General features: G+C 48.0%; 1 protein-coding gene and 1 long non-coding RNA gene across 4 annotated transcripts in view; one reads left to right on the top strand and one right to left on the bottom strand.

Annotated features, from left to right (window-relative positions):
- Window positions 1–16,543, top strand: part of SHISA6 (shisa family member 6) — a 278,137-nt gene that overhangs the window by 207,816 nt on the left and 53,778 nt on the right. The window lies entirely within an intron of this gene.
- LOC131816392 (uncharacterized) lies at window positions 50–5,530 on the bottom strand. Its single transcript, XR_009348042.1, has 2 exons — window positions 5,114–5,530; window positions 50–567 (listed from the first exon to the last, which is right to left on the bottom strand). It is a non-coding gene; the product is annotated as an uncharacterized LOC131816392 (long non-coding RNA).

The following is a 16,543-nucleotide window of genomic DNA, read 5'->3' as shown; positions in this document are numbered from 1 at the left end:
CATAGCAACTCGCGCTAAGCCTGCTAGGTATTCTCAAACACTGGCTGTGTGGATTGGCAGACCAACGTTTATCGAATGAATGAGTGGGAACTGGAAACAATAAATAGGAGTTGTTCCAGGGGATATGCAGCCATGGTAGGCACATCAAGAGAAGCCAAACGTGGCCGGGTTCAACCCAGACTCATAGGGTCATGGTCTACCAGGCACTCCCCTGAGTCTGGGAAGCATTATTCCCGGGGCTGTGCTTCCTCTCAGTGTCCTCCCCACATGGGTTCCAGGAAGGAGCTAGATGCCTGCACTGTTACCTACAAGACAGAAAAGGGGGAAGGTTTGCTGGGAAGGACACAACACAGCAATCGGGGTCCCGTCCCAGAGGTGTCCACAGTGTGTGCAAATTTACACCAGCTGAGGAGCTAAATGGGGGTATAGCACCTTGGGTAGAACAGGAATGGTCCCCAAGGAGAGATCGATGTCACTGCATTTGGGGCTGCTCCAAATGAGGTGGCCATCTCACTTAAATATGTCAACGAGGGGACAGTGGTGAAGTCTATTGAAAATATGGAATACCTAGAAAGAGAAATGTAGTATTCAAGAATCAGAGAAAAGAAATTATTTTTTTTAAATATTCAGAAACACATCAATAGGATCTTTATTTTCAGGGGCATAGAAGAGGCTGTACATTTCATAGAATATGAGATGAAACAGGACATAATAAAAGGACAGGCTGGAACATTTTTAAAGGCCTTGATAGGTTAAGGAAAGGAGACAAGGAGCAAATATGGCTGTTGGAAATGTCAAGGAGCAAATGGATTCCACAAGAAACGGCCAAGCGCATGTGAGGGGCAAGGCAGAGACGCCGACCAGATGCTAAAGCAGAAAGGAGCCACGGATGGAAGTGGCCAGAAACAGGTGTTTGGAGCGTGAGTTCAGAGAGTAAATATCCACCTGTATGTAAAGGGAATTCTTGAAGGAGAGAAAAGGGAACTTTTTTTTTTTCTTTCTTTCTCTCTCTTTTTCTTTCCCCTTTTCTTTCTTTCTTTCTTTCTTCCTTCCTTTCTTTCTTTCTTTCTTTCTTTCTAACAAAGGAATTGAATCACTTACAAAGATAAAATAGACCAAAGTAAAAAACAAAAATTTTCTATAGAAAGACAGGAAAGAGTGAATGGGACAGGGACTCTCCTGATAAAATTAACTGGAACAAACACATAGACAAATACTGATAATTTTTTTTTCCCTCTTAGTTTCAAGAATAAAGAAAGAATTTGACAAATGCCCAGGCAGGTTAAAAAATAAAAACAAACAACAACAACAACAAAAAAAAAAAAAGAAAGAAAGAAAGAAAGAAAGAAAGAAAGAAAGAAAAAAAGCTATCTACAAAGAACAAGTTAGATTTGTCATGGGGACCTCCATGACGCAGATGATGTGGATTCCAGAAGAGAGTTGCTAAAAAACCAGACAACGACAGAGACAGAGAGAGAAAGACACAGAGAGACAGAGAGACAGAGACAGAGAGAAGAGAGAAGGAAAAGACAGAGAGACAGGGTAAGAGACAAAGACAGGGAGAGAGGCAGGAGATAAAGATAGAGAGAGACAGACAGACAGAGGAAAAGGTTGTGATCCAAGTACACAACAGCCAACGAAGGCGTTGTTTACTTGTCAAGATAATAGAAAGGCTCCCTCAGATATGTAAGATTCCAAACGTCTACCTGACAACAAAAAAAAATGAGTCAAATAGTTCCCAAGAGAAGACACAGCAGTGGAGGACCCTGGAGACTCATCACACACACACACACACACACACACACACACACACATATCTAAAACGTGGTTGTCACTCCTATCACAAAAGAATGCAAATGCGATTTTTTTTTTGACAGAGAGAGAGATCACAAGTAAGCAGAGAGAGGGGGAAGTAGGCTCCCTGCTGAGCAGAGAGCCCAATGCAAGACTCCATCCCAGGACCTTGGGATCATGACCTGAGCCGAAGGCAGAGGCCCAACCCACTGAGCCACCCAGGCACCCTTTTTTTGAAAAAAAAAAAAAAAAAAATTTTTAAGGTAGAGTTTTATTATAGATTTGATAATATAAAAAACACAAGCTTGACAATATTTGTAAAATTGAAAGAGATGACTGTCGGGCAAAAATTAACAAAAATTAACATTCTGGGGGGAAAACCAAAACATGGTCCCATAAAACTAATGATAGGAAATAAACAATAAAGGAAGCATAACAAAAACAAAACAAAACAAATAACTCGCAAACAATAAAAATACAAACATGCAGAAATAAGAACCAACAAATCCAATCTGAGATAAAGATAAATGGAGTTAACGCCTTTGTTAAAATACAGGCTTTCAAGAAATAATCGTTTGAAATATAAAGCTTCGCTTTGTGTCACCTACAAGAAATACACCTACCACATAATTATGAGTAAGAAAAATTTTAAGTTAAGAGCTAGACAGAAAAATACCAGGTGACACAAATAACTACAAAAATAAAATTCTTTTAAGAAGGCAGTAGGGCATAGAATTCTAAATCACTTCTAGTCTTTTTTTATTGCCGAAGTAAATAATATACATGGAGGGCTCACGGATCTATTTCTTTGTGCACGTAATAACGTCAATCAGGGGTGCCCGGGTAGCTCAGTCTGTTAAGCATCTGACTCTTGGTTTCTGCTCAGGTCATGATCTCAGGGTGGCGAGATCGAGCCCCACGTTGGGCTCTGCACTCAGTGGGAAGTCTGCTTGAGACTCTCTCTGTCCCTTTTCCACTGTCCCTCCCTGACTCATGCATGCAGGCACTTAAGCACTCTCTCCCCAAAATAAATGAACAAAAAAATAAATAAAAAATACTATCATATCAAGATATATAAAGCTGAAGGAGTTAGAATTGGAGAGAGACGTGGGCAGAAATAAGAAGAGGGGACATTTCTCAAACAAGGCCACAGTGATCTGCATAAATATTTAATAGTTCAATATTGACATCACTAACCTACACAGAACTCAAAATATTTTCCTTTCTTACGACCATGGGATATTTACAAAATTGGACCGTATCTTGGCCCCTGAAGAAAACGTCAGTGAGTTGACTGAACAAAAATGAATGAGAACAAGGGAATTATTTCTCTGTCTCGGGATGTAGAAAGATATGACTAGGGAAATCTTTAGAAATTAGCAGGGCCTCATTGATAAAGATAACAACCACCAAAAAAAAATAAATTCATAAATTAGAAAGTGGAATCAATGAGCAGAATGGACTCTAGAATTGTGGCTTAGCCAACATACACATAAAGTATATGACATGAATGTCCGTGTTAATGAGAACTGGCTAGACAGAAAGATACAAGTCTACAAAAGTGGGGGCACCTGGGGGGCTCAGTCGGTTGGGCGTCTGCCTTCATCTCGGGTCATGATCCCAGGGTCCGAGGATCGAGTCCTGTATCCGGCTCCTGGCCTGGCGGGGAGCCTTGCTTCTCCCTCTCCCTCTGCCCCTCCTGCTTGGTTTCTCTCAAATAAATAAATAAAATATATTTTTTTAAAAATCCCAAAGGTGCCTGGGTGGCTCAGTGGCTTAAGCGACTGCCTTCGGCTCAGGTCATGATCCCGGGGTCCGGGGATCGAGCCCCGCATGGGGCTCCCTGCCTGGCTGGCGGTCTGCTTCCCCCTCTGACCCTCGCCTCCTTTCATGCTCTCTCCCTCTCTCTCATGCTCTCTCCCTTTCAAATAAATAAATAAAATCTTAAAAAATATATCTTAAAAAAGCTCTAAATACACAAAGAAGGCTGTGAAATAGAGGAAGAACCCACAGATACGGAAAATAAAATGTCTTATTTCCATAGGCAGAGTAGCTTTCTGGGCAGCCAAACATTGCCGAAATTGACTTTCTGAGAATATTTAAAAGGCTGAATTGGTGAAAAACCGTGGAAAAAAATTGAAAAATTTGTCAGTGAATTGCCCCCCCCCCCCCAATGTAGAAACTGAGCAGAGAGAAATCTGCGGGCAGCATCGGAGCCTTATGCTACACACCACCAGCACCAAAGTGAATGCAGTATTCTGCTGCTTTTCCAACTAAAAAAAAGAGTTTGCTATTTTACCATCATGTCATCAGCCTCTTTTCCATCAGGTAGCTTAAAATTAGCATCACTTTGGTCTCCCTCTGTTGAACAAAAAGGACAGACCCTTGCCCCCCACCCCATGTCCTTCTGTAAGTACAAGCACATAATTATCTCCCCTTCCCCACATATTTTTTAAAGTTTTTTTTTTTTAATTATTTGAGAGTGGGAGTGAGAGGGACAAGCAGGCTCCCCCAAGAGCACAGACACCAATGCAGGACTCGATCCCAGGACCCTGAGACCATGACCTGAGCCAAAGGCAGAGGCTTAACCCATGGAGCCACCCAGGCGCCCCTCCCCGTCCCTCTACTTTCAAACCGGAGATAGTGCTTTTATTTTCAAGAGAGGTCTGGCAGGAAGCAAAAGGAGGAGACTCATTTTCACAGAGAGGCAGAGGTAGGAGTAGAGAGGGGGCCCAGCCCCACCACAGGGCAGGACGCACCTGCTGGGGAACAGGGAGGGCAAGGGAGGGGTTCTCTCTTTCAAGAAGCCACGTGATGGGCCGTGACACTGGGGAATGCTCTAACGCGCTCACAGGTACTGGGCCCTCAGCAGCCAGGCCCTTGGAGGGCAAGACCTCTCTCTCGCTAATGACCCCACCAGTGCTATTTGCCAGACCCACAACGCAGGGTCCCAGGAAATACTCAGACTCTATAGAAACACTGGGGGTTCCAAGTTTGGGTCCAAGCATGCAGCGTTGTGCACAGGGCAAGGCTTCCTCTGCCAGATGAGAAGCAAGGGGAGTTTTCAGGCAGTTACTATAGTCATCGTAATCACGACCTACGAGAACAAGGGGAATTAGGTTGGCCCCAGTCCTCGGGGAAGACCCGGGAGACAGGAAGAGGGAGACGGGCGGGAGAGAGAGACTTCTCCAGGGAGAAGAGATGCTTTGCCAGCACTTTTTCTAAAACGCTCCTTCTAAATGACTCTGGATTTGTGTTTCTCATTCAGACTGGATGTGCTAAGGCATTTTCATTTTGTTCCAGCTCCTTCCCACCCTACCTTCCCAGCAAATTCCGTCCCGGCGCTGTTGATTTCTGTCTTGCGACCATTATGGAAATCTGGCTTCATTTCTCCTCCTAATTTATGATCTTGTTAACATGCCCGCATGCCAGATGGTCCTGTTCTTCAGGTTGCGAGTTAATGAGATAAACAAAAACTGCTGTAAGAAGCAAACAGGGGGAGGATGGTTTTTTTTTTTTTTTTTTCTTTCCCTTCAATGGGCCTCTCTCCGTTTCTCCAAATGTGAATTGGAGGCCTCTGCTGTAGCTCCCTGTGATTCTAAGCGGGTGACCAGCACTCGATGGCACTCAAGTGGTCATGGAGAGGTGAGCCCGTCCTTCCTTATGGTGCTCTGTGCTCTGGGATTCTGTCCCAGGAAGAAAGACGGCCTTGGGATCCCCCACCTCCCGAGTCTGCCCTAGTGCTTGATTGAGCCTACCTGTCCTTGCTTCTGCTTTCTTTGCTCACCCCCAGCACCGCACTTAACACATTGTATTGTGTTTGTCGATTCTTCCGTCTGCCTACTCCACTGTAAGCTCCCTGGGGCCAGAGACCATGCCTTTTCCTCCTGGACCCAGAATAATGCCTAGCCCAAGTCCAGACACCTAGTTGGCCGATATCCAACAAATGAAGTATGAAACATCTCCACCTCCACTGTAAATAAGCAAAATATGACTAAAGTGGGGAACAATGAAGTGAACAGGTAAATACACACTACGAAGTTGGCACAACCAGCTGAATTAGTTAGATGGGCTGTCAGACACCCCAGCCTGGGCGGGGGCTGGGCTACGTGATCTTTAAGGACCCTTCCCGTGCCAGGAGAGACAGCACCCAAGGTGAGACCGTAATCAGACACACCAAGGTAGAACTTTCCATCATTCTTCATCTAACTTTCACTCTGGCATCTGGGAGGAGTCTGGAGGAGCCACCTCTAATCCCTGCTTATCTTTTTTTTTTTTTTTTAAAGATTTTATTTATTTATTTGACAGAAATCACAAGTAGACAGAGAGGCAGGCAGAGAGAGAGGGAAGCAGGCTCCCTGCTGAGCAGAGAGGCGGATACGGGACTCGATCCCAGGACCCTGAGATCATGATCTGAGCTGAAGGCAGCGGCTTAACCCACTGAGCCACCCAGGCGCCCCTCCCTGCTTGTCTTTATTGGCTTTCCTCATACCATTCTGGGATGATAGCTATCCCACCCCAGATACAGCAGGGATGCAGGAGAGAGAAAGAGGGAGGCTGTATCACTAAGTTAGCACTAGTAAACCGAGGCCCTCAGCGCAACTGGTGTATAGCTCAAGGGTCAGCAATCTCAGCCTGTCCGCTGCATTGGGTAGCATCTGCTTTTATAAATAAAGTTTTATTAGAATGCAGCCCCACCGTTTGTTAACATTCTGTCTATGGTTGCTTTTGGATCACAATGGTGCAGTTGGATCTTCAAGACAGAGAACATACATCCTACGCAGCCTAAAATATTTATTCCCTAGCCTTCTGTAGAAAAGTTTACTGAGCCTGAATCTAGGGAAAACACAGGATGGCCCATGTGCACACACGGTTGGGTTTGCATAATATGAAGAGGTGGGCCATCCTCTTGTCTTCCATCAGGAGGCATTAAGATCTATGGCAGTAGAGGAATGAATGAGTGACGAATGGAGCTTCTGGCTGTAACAGGTTCTTTCTTCCTCTCTCGGGCATCCAGAGGATATGACCATCCCTGGCATGATGAAAGCCTGACAATTGTGGCAGGAAGATAGATGTCCACTGTTGTTTTTCACTGGCTTATCACAATCAACCATAATTGATTGCATATGGTGGGATTTGGTTGGGAAGACAAGGGGGCAAGGGGAGAGCTGGTCGCTGTCTTGTCCGAATCCCACCCACACAGCCAGGTCCCCAGGAAATATGATCACAGGATAGAGAGCAGGAATGAAAAGCAGCCCCTGCACCAATTCATTCCTGAGATCGGCTCGAGCCAGGAGAATGGGCTGATAGAATTCCAAATAATAGGATTAGCCTCAGGCGGGGTGCACTAATGCCCCCGACTCTCTGAGATTGGAAACATTTCAATTTAGCACTCTGCTAATGCCAGGACCCTTTTTGTAAATACCCTGTCTGGCCTGCCAGTCTCTTTGGAACTCCAGCTTGCAATGAAATTAGCCTGCATTGCCGAGAACCTGGAGTCTGGTCTTAAGGATATGACCCTTCTTGATAGCAAGACGCTGGTGACACCTCACCTTCAGGCCAACTGCCTTAAGGTCCACGAAATGCCTCCTGGGGAACAGAAGAAGCCCAGCCAAATGTTTGCCCAAGCTGCTTTAGATTCAAAAGTTGTTCAGATCTCATTGAGACTACAGGGCAAAGGTCTATCATCAAATCGGTTTTTGTTTTGATCGGCGGTATTGACACCGAAGACCCTTGTCTATTGCAGCATTGGAAGAACAGGACTGTCTCCAGTGGAGAAAAACTTTCCTGACTTTCGTTTCACCCAAGGCCAGCCCTGTGAATCATCAGCTGTCTGAACAGATAACCAGGAGACACACACACACACACACACACACACACACACACACACACACAGTTGTTGAACAGGGTGCAGTGACTGGCTTTGAAGAAGTCTTAGTTCTATTTGCAGTCAAGAGTTATCAGTAACAGAGAGGTCTGAATCATTGCATTTACTAGCAGCGAGGGTCCTTCAACACCATCTTGTTCAACTTCTTCAGAGATGAGTAAAACTCAGAGAGCTGAGATGGGCACCTAGAGCCAAAACTAAAATTCCTGATTCCTAAGCCAGTCTTTTTGTCAATTTATAACACTCCTTTGTTACGTTACTGAGGGCACTTGCATCTCAGAAACCCAACTCAAACTGAGCAAAAAAAAAAAAAAAAAAAAAAAAAAAGTGAAGTGTATGAATGTATGGCCTCATTTTACTGAACTTCAGGCATGGCTGGATCTAGGTGTATGGATGGTATCTTCGGTACTCTATTCCTGTCTATCTCTCCATTCTGGTTTATTCCGTGCAGGTTTTTTTCTCGGATGGGTTCCTTTCCATCCTTCCAGGCTAGCACTTCTTGCAGAGAGAAAGAGAAAGAGAGCACCCTTTCCAGCAATGTATTCAGAAGTCTCAGGGCTGATGCTCATTGTCACTAATCAGGCTTGCTTGATAACGTGCCCATCCCTGAGTCTCTTGCTGCAGTTGCAGGGCTGTGATATTCACAGCCACTCTTGAACTCACATGGATAGAAAATGAGAAATGGGTCATTCCTCGAAGAAAAATCAGGGACTCATGATTTCCCTTCCAGAGGAAGGGAATGGGAGGTGCTGGCTGGGAAGCAGAGTAAGCTGGGATTCATGCTGCTCCCTGCCAAGTCTGTCTCTGAAGCTAGTTTATATTCCTAATTTGGGTCCATCCATCCTCCTCGTCTGGATCCTTCCTGCTCAGGGTTTTTTTGTTTGTTTGTTTTTTGGCTTCTTTTTTTTTTTTCTTAAGACTATTTATTTCTTTGACAGAGACAGAGACAAAAGGAACACAAGCAGGGGGAATGGGAGAGGGAAAAGCAGGCTTCCCTCTGAGCAGGGAGCCCAATGCGGGGCTCCATCCCAGGGCCCCAGGCTCAAGACCTGAGCGGAAGGCAGATACTTAATGACTGAGCCACCCAGGCGCCCCGCCCTCAGGGTTTTTATCCGTGCTCACTCTTGGCTAGCTGAGCTGTCTGCAAATTCTTTCCGGGGCTCCCATTCACCCCAGGGTAGCTGAACTTCCCCATCAGCCATGAGCTCTAGGTCCCTTCACCAATTCCCTAAATCATGACCTCCATTTGGGGAAAAGTCTGCCCCCGACTGCTTGTTAGCCTCGTAGCTACCCAGACTGTTAGCAATTTTTTTTCTATTCACGTCTGTTGTCGTGGTTTTTTTCTTTTCTTCCTTTCTTTTTCCCACCCTGACTGCTGAGTCTCTTCCTCCATTTAAATGACTTTCCACAAATCTCCCAATCTAACGCACTGAGTTTCTGGAGTGCCCTTATCCATCATCACTTAAAATGAACCCTCTCTCCAATAAGAGGTTTAGTCCCATCTGTGCGTGATAATAACACAGTGTGGTCCTTAAGTACATTTTCCGTAATGCAATGTGGTCCTTTATACTGTGGAACTCATTTCGTCCAATGGCTCTACTTGTCAAGTGAAAAAGAAAAAAAAAAAAAAACCAAAACACAAGTTAGAAAGCTTCAGCGTGCGTGCGGGAGGGTAGCCGCTGGGAGCAGCAGGGGAGGTGGGAAGTCGCAGAGACAGGACACGCAGACACCGAGGTTAGGGAGCTTCCGTCTCATTCACACAGAACCCTAAACAAGCAAAGCTTTGAGCATGGGTCTCCAGTTAGGAACATTTGACTGCCCGTGGGGGCACTTGGCAATGCCTGGAGACTTTTCTGATTGATGCAATTCGAGGGAAGGATGCCGGTTGACTGGCCTCGGTCTAGGAAAAAACAGAGATGCTGGCAAACATTCTACAGCACACAGCACAGCGCCCCCCCCCCCCCCCCGCCCCAGCCACCTCTCCCCGCACCGCCCCAGGCAACAAGGAGGGATCAGGCCCCCAAATCTTGGCAGTGCTGATATCCAGAGAGAAGTCTTTCCCTCCACAGCCCCCAGTGGTTTTCCTTTCTGTCCTCAGCCAGGGGCAAGCTAGATCAGTCACTGTGTTATTTTGTCTTCATCAGACGGGGCAGGAGATACACCGGCTGGCATGCTAGGAACCAGGGCCAGAGGACACCTCCTCCTGCCATCCGCTTTGGTTTCCCCATGCCCTGGCTTTGGGCTGTGCCCAGGGTTGTGGAGCAGAGACCCAGAGTGTACCCCTCACTGTAGCTAGCACCGCGGGGTCCCTGGAGGGAATGGAGGCAGAGGCTAGGTAGGGGGTAACGGTGGCGGGGGAGCAGACTCCGAAAGGAGGAAAAGCTGACGAAGCAGGCAGGGGAAACGGGAGAGCGGGACGTCTGGACTTGGCTGGCATGAGAAGAGCATCGTAGGTCATGGAGGAGGGAGGACGGGGCCTCCCCGCTCCCTCTGCCGGCTTCAGGGAGTGCGATTTTAATGGGAGTCTAATTAAGTCAGAAGCCGTTCCCATTATTCACACTCTGCTCCTGTGGCTTCTGAGCCCACACACTCTGCTACACTCTGGCGAGGCCCCACGAGGGGTGACTCTGGATTTGTCTTGGCTGCATAAGGCGGCAGGGGGGCGGGGGGATGTGCATCCAGGCTCCCGGGCCGGCCGCTGGCAGGCAGACCTGGGCTCAGGGAGCCTTCCTTCCTGACCTTCCCCGTCTTGTTCCTCCCCCCGACTGTGCGGGGTTGGTAGCGGGCTGGCGGTGCAAGGGGGTGTCTGTTGATGACTTTGTGTGGGTCTGAGAAGCGGCAGGAGTATTTCAGGTCTGATGACCTCATGCATCCTGCTGAGGCCCAGTAAAAAGAAAGGGCCTTGCCTGTGGCTTTGGGGCAGGTGCAGCAAACTGCGCCCGGGCTCACGGGAGAGGCAGGACAAGGGTAGATCCAGGACTCCAACTCGGGCCTCCGGCCAGATCCCAGCCTGTGAGCACAGAAGGGGGAAGGGAGAGCCTCCAGGACCCTGGTTCCTTTGGGGTCCCCTTAGCTCAATGCTACTGTCTCACTGTTAGTAGGCAGTCTCCCCAGCATCAAGATTCTCCGGGAAAGAACTAAGCTGGGGCTAGGGCAGTGGGGACCCTGGGCAGGGGGGCAGGCCCAGCCTCATAACTTACTGCGTGGCCTGGAGGAAGAGGTCTGTTGCCTGCAGAATGAACCCAGAAGCACTTTCACAAAATAATGGCCATGCGTGGGGATTTTGCCAGCAGCTGGGTGTGGAATGAGAGAGAAAGAGAGAGAGGGCACGAAGTTTGAGTAAATGCAACCCAAGCAGGGTCCCTTCCGAAGGTTTTGAGAAGTGAGGTGTGATGTGATTGGAGTCCCGGATGCGAGTGGGGTGTCTGTGGGGGGTGGGGCGTTCCCACCTGAATCTTCCTGTTCTTAGGGCTTTCCAAGAATGCCCCATCAGAGACGGGGGAGCAGGAGAGGGAGCTGAAAGGCCACGGGAGGTTGAGAATCCACGCTCCAAAATGCCTAACTTCTTCTTCGGTTGGGGTCCAAGTGTACCAAGAGCTACAGCAGCACTGGGTGAAGCACGGTGACCCTGACTCATAAAAACCATGACGTCGTTGACAGGCAAGTCCCTGCAGCCTTCTCTGAGACCCTGGAAGGTGGTCTGGCTTAGGAATCAGAAAGACTTTGAATTCAACCCTCTCGCCGGTGTATGTCAAAGCCTCTCAGCCGTCCTCCTTAAAACGAGGTGCTTACAGGGAGTGAATGCAGGCGAGCATCTGGCCCGGAGCGTGGTGCGTGGTGAAGGCTCAGTAAATACTCCTGTCTTCTCTCCACCGCTGTCCCTCTTACAACGCACACCACTCTGAGACACTCCACTGACATCTATTTAACTTTTCCATCGACACCGGATATGTTAAGGAAGATTGGACTAATGACAGGAGTGACTTTGGGGGACCCCCATCTATACAGTAGGGTCAGCTCCTGCCCACTGTGACCCCTTGGCTGGCCAGCCAAACACAATTCCTGGAAGGAGAGACAGTCCCTGGGACTTGCTTGACACCCCTCCGCCTCCCAGCATACACGTTTTCCACCTGCCCAAATTCCTGTGGTTCAAATGAAGCCACAGCCCCTTCACTTCCAACCCATCAGCAGGGCAGCGGTCAGGCTCAGGGGTACCATATGGAGAGGCACCGAAGCTGGAGGGGCAGGTTAGGGCTGGAGATGCCCAGACTCGCTGACCTCCAGGCCCCTGGGCTTGTACCCTTCTCCAAGACAAGCTCACGAGTACAGGAGTCCCTCCACAACCCTGGCCTTGGGGCGCTCCTGTCAGACTGGAAAAGCAAATAATGCTTCACCACACACCGAATAAGTAATTTTAACCTATTTCCTGGACTGAGTTCTGTTCCTTGTATATATTTTTTTTTTTCCTACTTGTTCTTTTTTTTTTCTCTCTCGTTGGAGTCTAATTTCTCATTTGAGTCAAAAATTATTTCATCAGAGAGGTGGTGATTAAATCTGATAATTAGGAAAAATACCAATTAAGTCGGGCTGCACAAGCATGAGGCAGTCCTCATTCACAGAGTGGTTGGAGACCGGGGCTCAGCCAGGGGCTGTCTCAGCCCTGCGGGGTCACAGCCCACGTGCTGAACAGAACTGGGGGCTCTATCTCCCTCAGACAAATGGGGGCGGGGGCCAGGAGCCAAGGGTTTCTCTCCCTTCCCGCACCCCTTTAACTCCCACACTCCACCCTCTTCCTTCTTGTTAGAACCCACTGCTCGGACCCCCAATCCTACTTCTTGCCTTTCTCCGTATGTTGCTTAGTACACATGCCCGGATCCTGCCCAGAGCCTCCATCAGAGTGGAGCACTGTCCAGACCTAACCCCAAATCACCAGTCACTTGAACCAGCTCTAGGTAGAAACGCACCACCCCTGCCCACCCACAGGACTTCCAGAGAGCCGGGAGCTTCAGAAGGTGATGGGGGAAATAGAGTTTTCTCCAAGTGTGGTCTATGGAACTCTTACGGTGGGCTTCCCCAGGGGCTACTGCTGAGAATAAGGGGGAGCTTAGCCAGAATACAGTGAACACATCAAAGAATTGAAAAAAGGGCTAGAAGTTCAGGTTGGAGCCCACTGGGGCAGGGGGGAGCTCCTGGATGCCAGGCTGAGGGGCTTATGCTTATTTTGGTAGGAAAGAGGGACTTGGAGGAGGATAAGATCCTGACACCCAGTTCTGATGTGTGGGCTTTTTCTGCATGCCAGCTGGGCGTCCTGCAGGTCAACTCCATTCTGACACCGTTTCCCTAGAGGGAGCATCAGATCAAAACAGGTGAAGGGCTCAGCCCCACAGGACTTCACCCCCACACACTGCGGAAGCCAGTCGCAAACCCAGGTTACCACCTGTGCGGCTGACCAGCTAACTGTAGACTGGAGGTTCCACCTACCCCTTCCTTGCATTCAGTGCATTTACTAGAGAAGGTCAGAATTCGGAGAAGCACTTTACATCCTGGATGACCAGTTTATTATGAGAGGATGTAACTCAGGAATAGCCAGATGGAAGAGAGGCACGGGACCAAGTATGGGGGAAGAGGGCAGAGCTTCCATGCCCTCCCTGAGTGTCCCACACTCCCAGCACCGCCAAGTGCTCACCAACCCAGAAGTCTCTGAACCTTGTCCTTTTGGGGTTTTATGGCGGCTTCATTACACATGGACGCCATTGATTGAATCATCGGCCAAAATTGTGACTGAACTCAGTCTTTAGTCCCTCTGCCCCTTCCAGGAGATCAGGAGATGGAAGTGAAAGTTCTGACCCTCTAGTCCCATGGTCAGTTCTCCAGGCAACCAGCTCCTATCCTTAGGTGATGTCCCAAAGTCACTCTATTAACATAATGACACACGCCTTGACCCTTGTCAGGATTTAGGAAATTCCAAAGGTTTTAGGAGCTCTGTGCTGGGAACAGGAATGGAAACCAAATATATATTTCTTGTCACCATAGCACAAAAGGACATAGATGAAGCTGAGCATAACCAGGTAGAGTCCTCAGGCTAAGCTCATGGCTTTCAAACATGGCTGTGCATTAGAATCACCTGGGAAGCTTTCAGAACTCTTGGTTCCTGAGTTGAAGTCCGGATCAATTACATCAACAAGTCTGGGGTTGGGAGCCAGTCATTAATATTGTTCAAAGCATCCAATAGACAGCCAAATTGATGCCCATGGGGCTGACGGTGACCTACCTTCAGATTGGGTGAACAACCATCCCAAGTTTGCCCAGGAATGAGGGGTTCCCTGGACCATGGGGAATTCAGGACTAAAACCAGGAAAATATGAGCAACATAGAAGGAACTGATTTCCCTGCCTCCAGTAGACTTTACAGGGTTCTGTCTGGGAGAAATCCAACCTCAAGGTGAGAGTCTCTCATCCATTGTCCAGTCTATCAAGCGTATTAATCAAACAGCATGAGTCTTGGAATCAGAGAAAGCCAGGTTCCATCACTCAGTAGCTATGTGACCTTGGGCAGGCTGACCTCTCTACCATGTGCTTCAGTACCTTTTCTCTCTCCTTCCTTTAATCTTCCTTGGGGGTCATAGATTGAGCTGCATTCTGCAGGCAGTGTTCTCCAGCACATGGTGCCATATGGAGCCAAGTTCCACAGAGGCCAAGAGAACTGGGGACTCTCTGACAGATAGCCAAAGAAGGGTAGGGGCTGGGGACAGAAATAAGATAAGCTTGCCCATACCGGGGTGTCTGCACGAAGCATGTATATATATATACTCCTTTTTCCACAGATTGGCAGAATTCAGAACAGAGGGGCCTTGTACCCAGGATCATTCCTCGAGGCTCCTTTCAAGGCAGCTACTTACTTCTTCATCCCCTAGATATGCCCCTACCTTGGCCATGTTGTATGAAGACTGCAGACTGCCAGGACTCAGCCATTGTCCACTGCTCCTGACACAGACAGAGCCACCGCACCATCCCTCCAAGAATTAAGTGAGCATGTTGGCTCATATGTTTTTGGTTTGCCTCCTCTCCATCCTATTTCATTTTAAACCATCAGGGGGTTGATTTATCTATAAAATGTGTAACAGTTGTGTTCTTCTGGCTGCAGGCCAGACTTTTAAATCACACAGTTAAAGCTGAGGGAAAGAAGTCTCAATTATTAAGGGAGGCTGCTTCTGGAGGATTCCCAGAGACCTTTCGCAGGGCCCTCTTTCTTGTGTGGCCCTGCCCCAGTTAAGCCAGAAGAAGGCCTGGAAGTGGCAACTGAAAGTCCACCCACTCATCTGTCCATCCGTCCATCCATCCACCCATCCATCCCACAATTATTTGTTGATAGCCTACTTTGGACCAGAAGGGAGCTGGTGCCTGCTGTTCTGATACTTACACTCTACTTGCAACAAACCTTGAGATTCTCCAGGCATCCTCTCTTGGGAACTGACAGGTCTTCCTACATGCAAAGCAACGGTGTCCAACCTGGTGAGATCTCCAGGTCCACAGGAGGGTGCCCCTCTTCTTATCACTGTTTTTATCTCAACCAGTCTTCTGCTACCTAAAACTCCTTTAAGACCCTTCATCTCAGATGAAACTTAAAAGCAAGCTCTCCAAGTTACTGTCTTGGTTTGGATTCGCTGCAGAGTAAAATTAAAAGAAATTGCCCTAGCCCAAGCAGCTGTAAACTCAAGTGACTATAGGCCAGGGATAGAATGAGATGAAGTGGAACAGGTGAAAAACAACATAAAATGGTGAGGATAGTGGCAAACTGGAAACCATAGTTCCATTTATTATTTTTTTTTTAAGATTTTATTTTTTATTTGACAGACAGAGATCACAAGCAGGCAGAGAGGCAGGCAGAGAGATGGCGGGGGTCAGGGGGAAGCAGGCTTCAGGCTGAGCAGAGAGCCCAATGCAGGGCTCGATCCCCAGACCCTGAGACCATGACCTGAGCCAAAGGTGGAGGCTTAACCCATTGAGCCACCCAGGCACCCAACTTCCTAATTTTTAAAACAATGAAGACCAAAGAAATACTTGTGAGGGCAGATGCAATTTGCATGCCACCTCCCATAATTATGGACACTAACCACAGATTCTAGCAGGGGGGAGTCCCAGGACCCCTGTCTTAGGTCAGACCCCTTTAGATTCTCTCCTCAAGACCAGCTCTGATAGAGGATGCCCTGAGGAGTTGACGTGGAGAGAGGAGAAGAGAGGGGAGCATCATGGGCAGTGGAAATAGATGAAGGGAAAGGAGACTGCCCTCATGGGAGACCATCCTACCCCATGTTCTGGGATTGCTTCTAGACGTTCTTAATTCTCGTGTCTCAGCTGTCATCTTCAAGTGCCCTGATCTTTGTGAAGCCTGGGAAGTGGTCTGATTTATGGGCTAAAATAATCACTCTGGCTTTTATGAGAAGAAAGGGAGGCTGTGGACATATCCAAGTGAACAGGACAATTGCTGAATAGGCTACTGCAATGGTCCAAGCAAGAGCCAAACACTGTGGTTAAGGTGTATCAGCCCAGGATGCTGGACCACATGTGGACAAAGAAGGCTTTCTAGACACTTTGGTCTGCTGACCTTGAATATGGCAGTAAGTCAGTCAAATCACCAAGGAAATGCCCCTTCAGGAACCAATCATACCTCCTCAAACATTTGTCCAAAATCTTTCCCTTGACCCTGAAGCTGGGCACAAATTGTCACCAGCCATTGAGCTCTCCAACTCATCAGTCTTCTCGCTCCTCCTAAGATCTTCCCTGCAGCTACCTTATTTTCTATTTTCTTCTTTCCATGGGACTTTCCTCCTCCACCTTCTTCCCATGTCTGTTCCTTCCCACC

This window comes from Mustela lutreola, chromosome 15 (genome assembly GCF_030435805.1).
Source record: "Mustela lutreola isolate mMusLut2 chromosome 15, mMusLut2.pri, whole genome shotgun sequence".
NCBI lineage: Eukaryota > Metazoa > Chordata > Mammalia > Carnivora > Mustelidae > Mustela > Mustela lutreola.
Note: the sequence above shows the minus strand (reverse complement) of the source record. Positions and strands in the feature narration are given on the sequence as shown.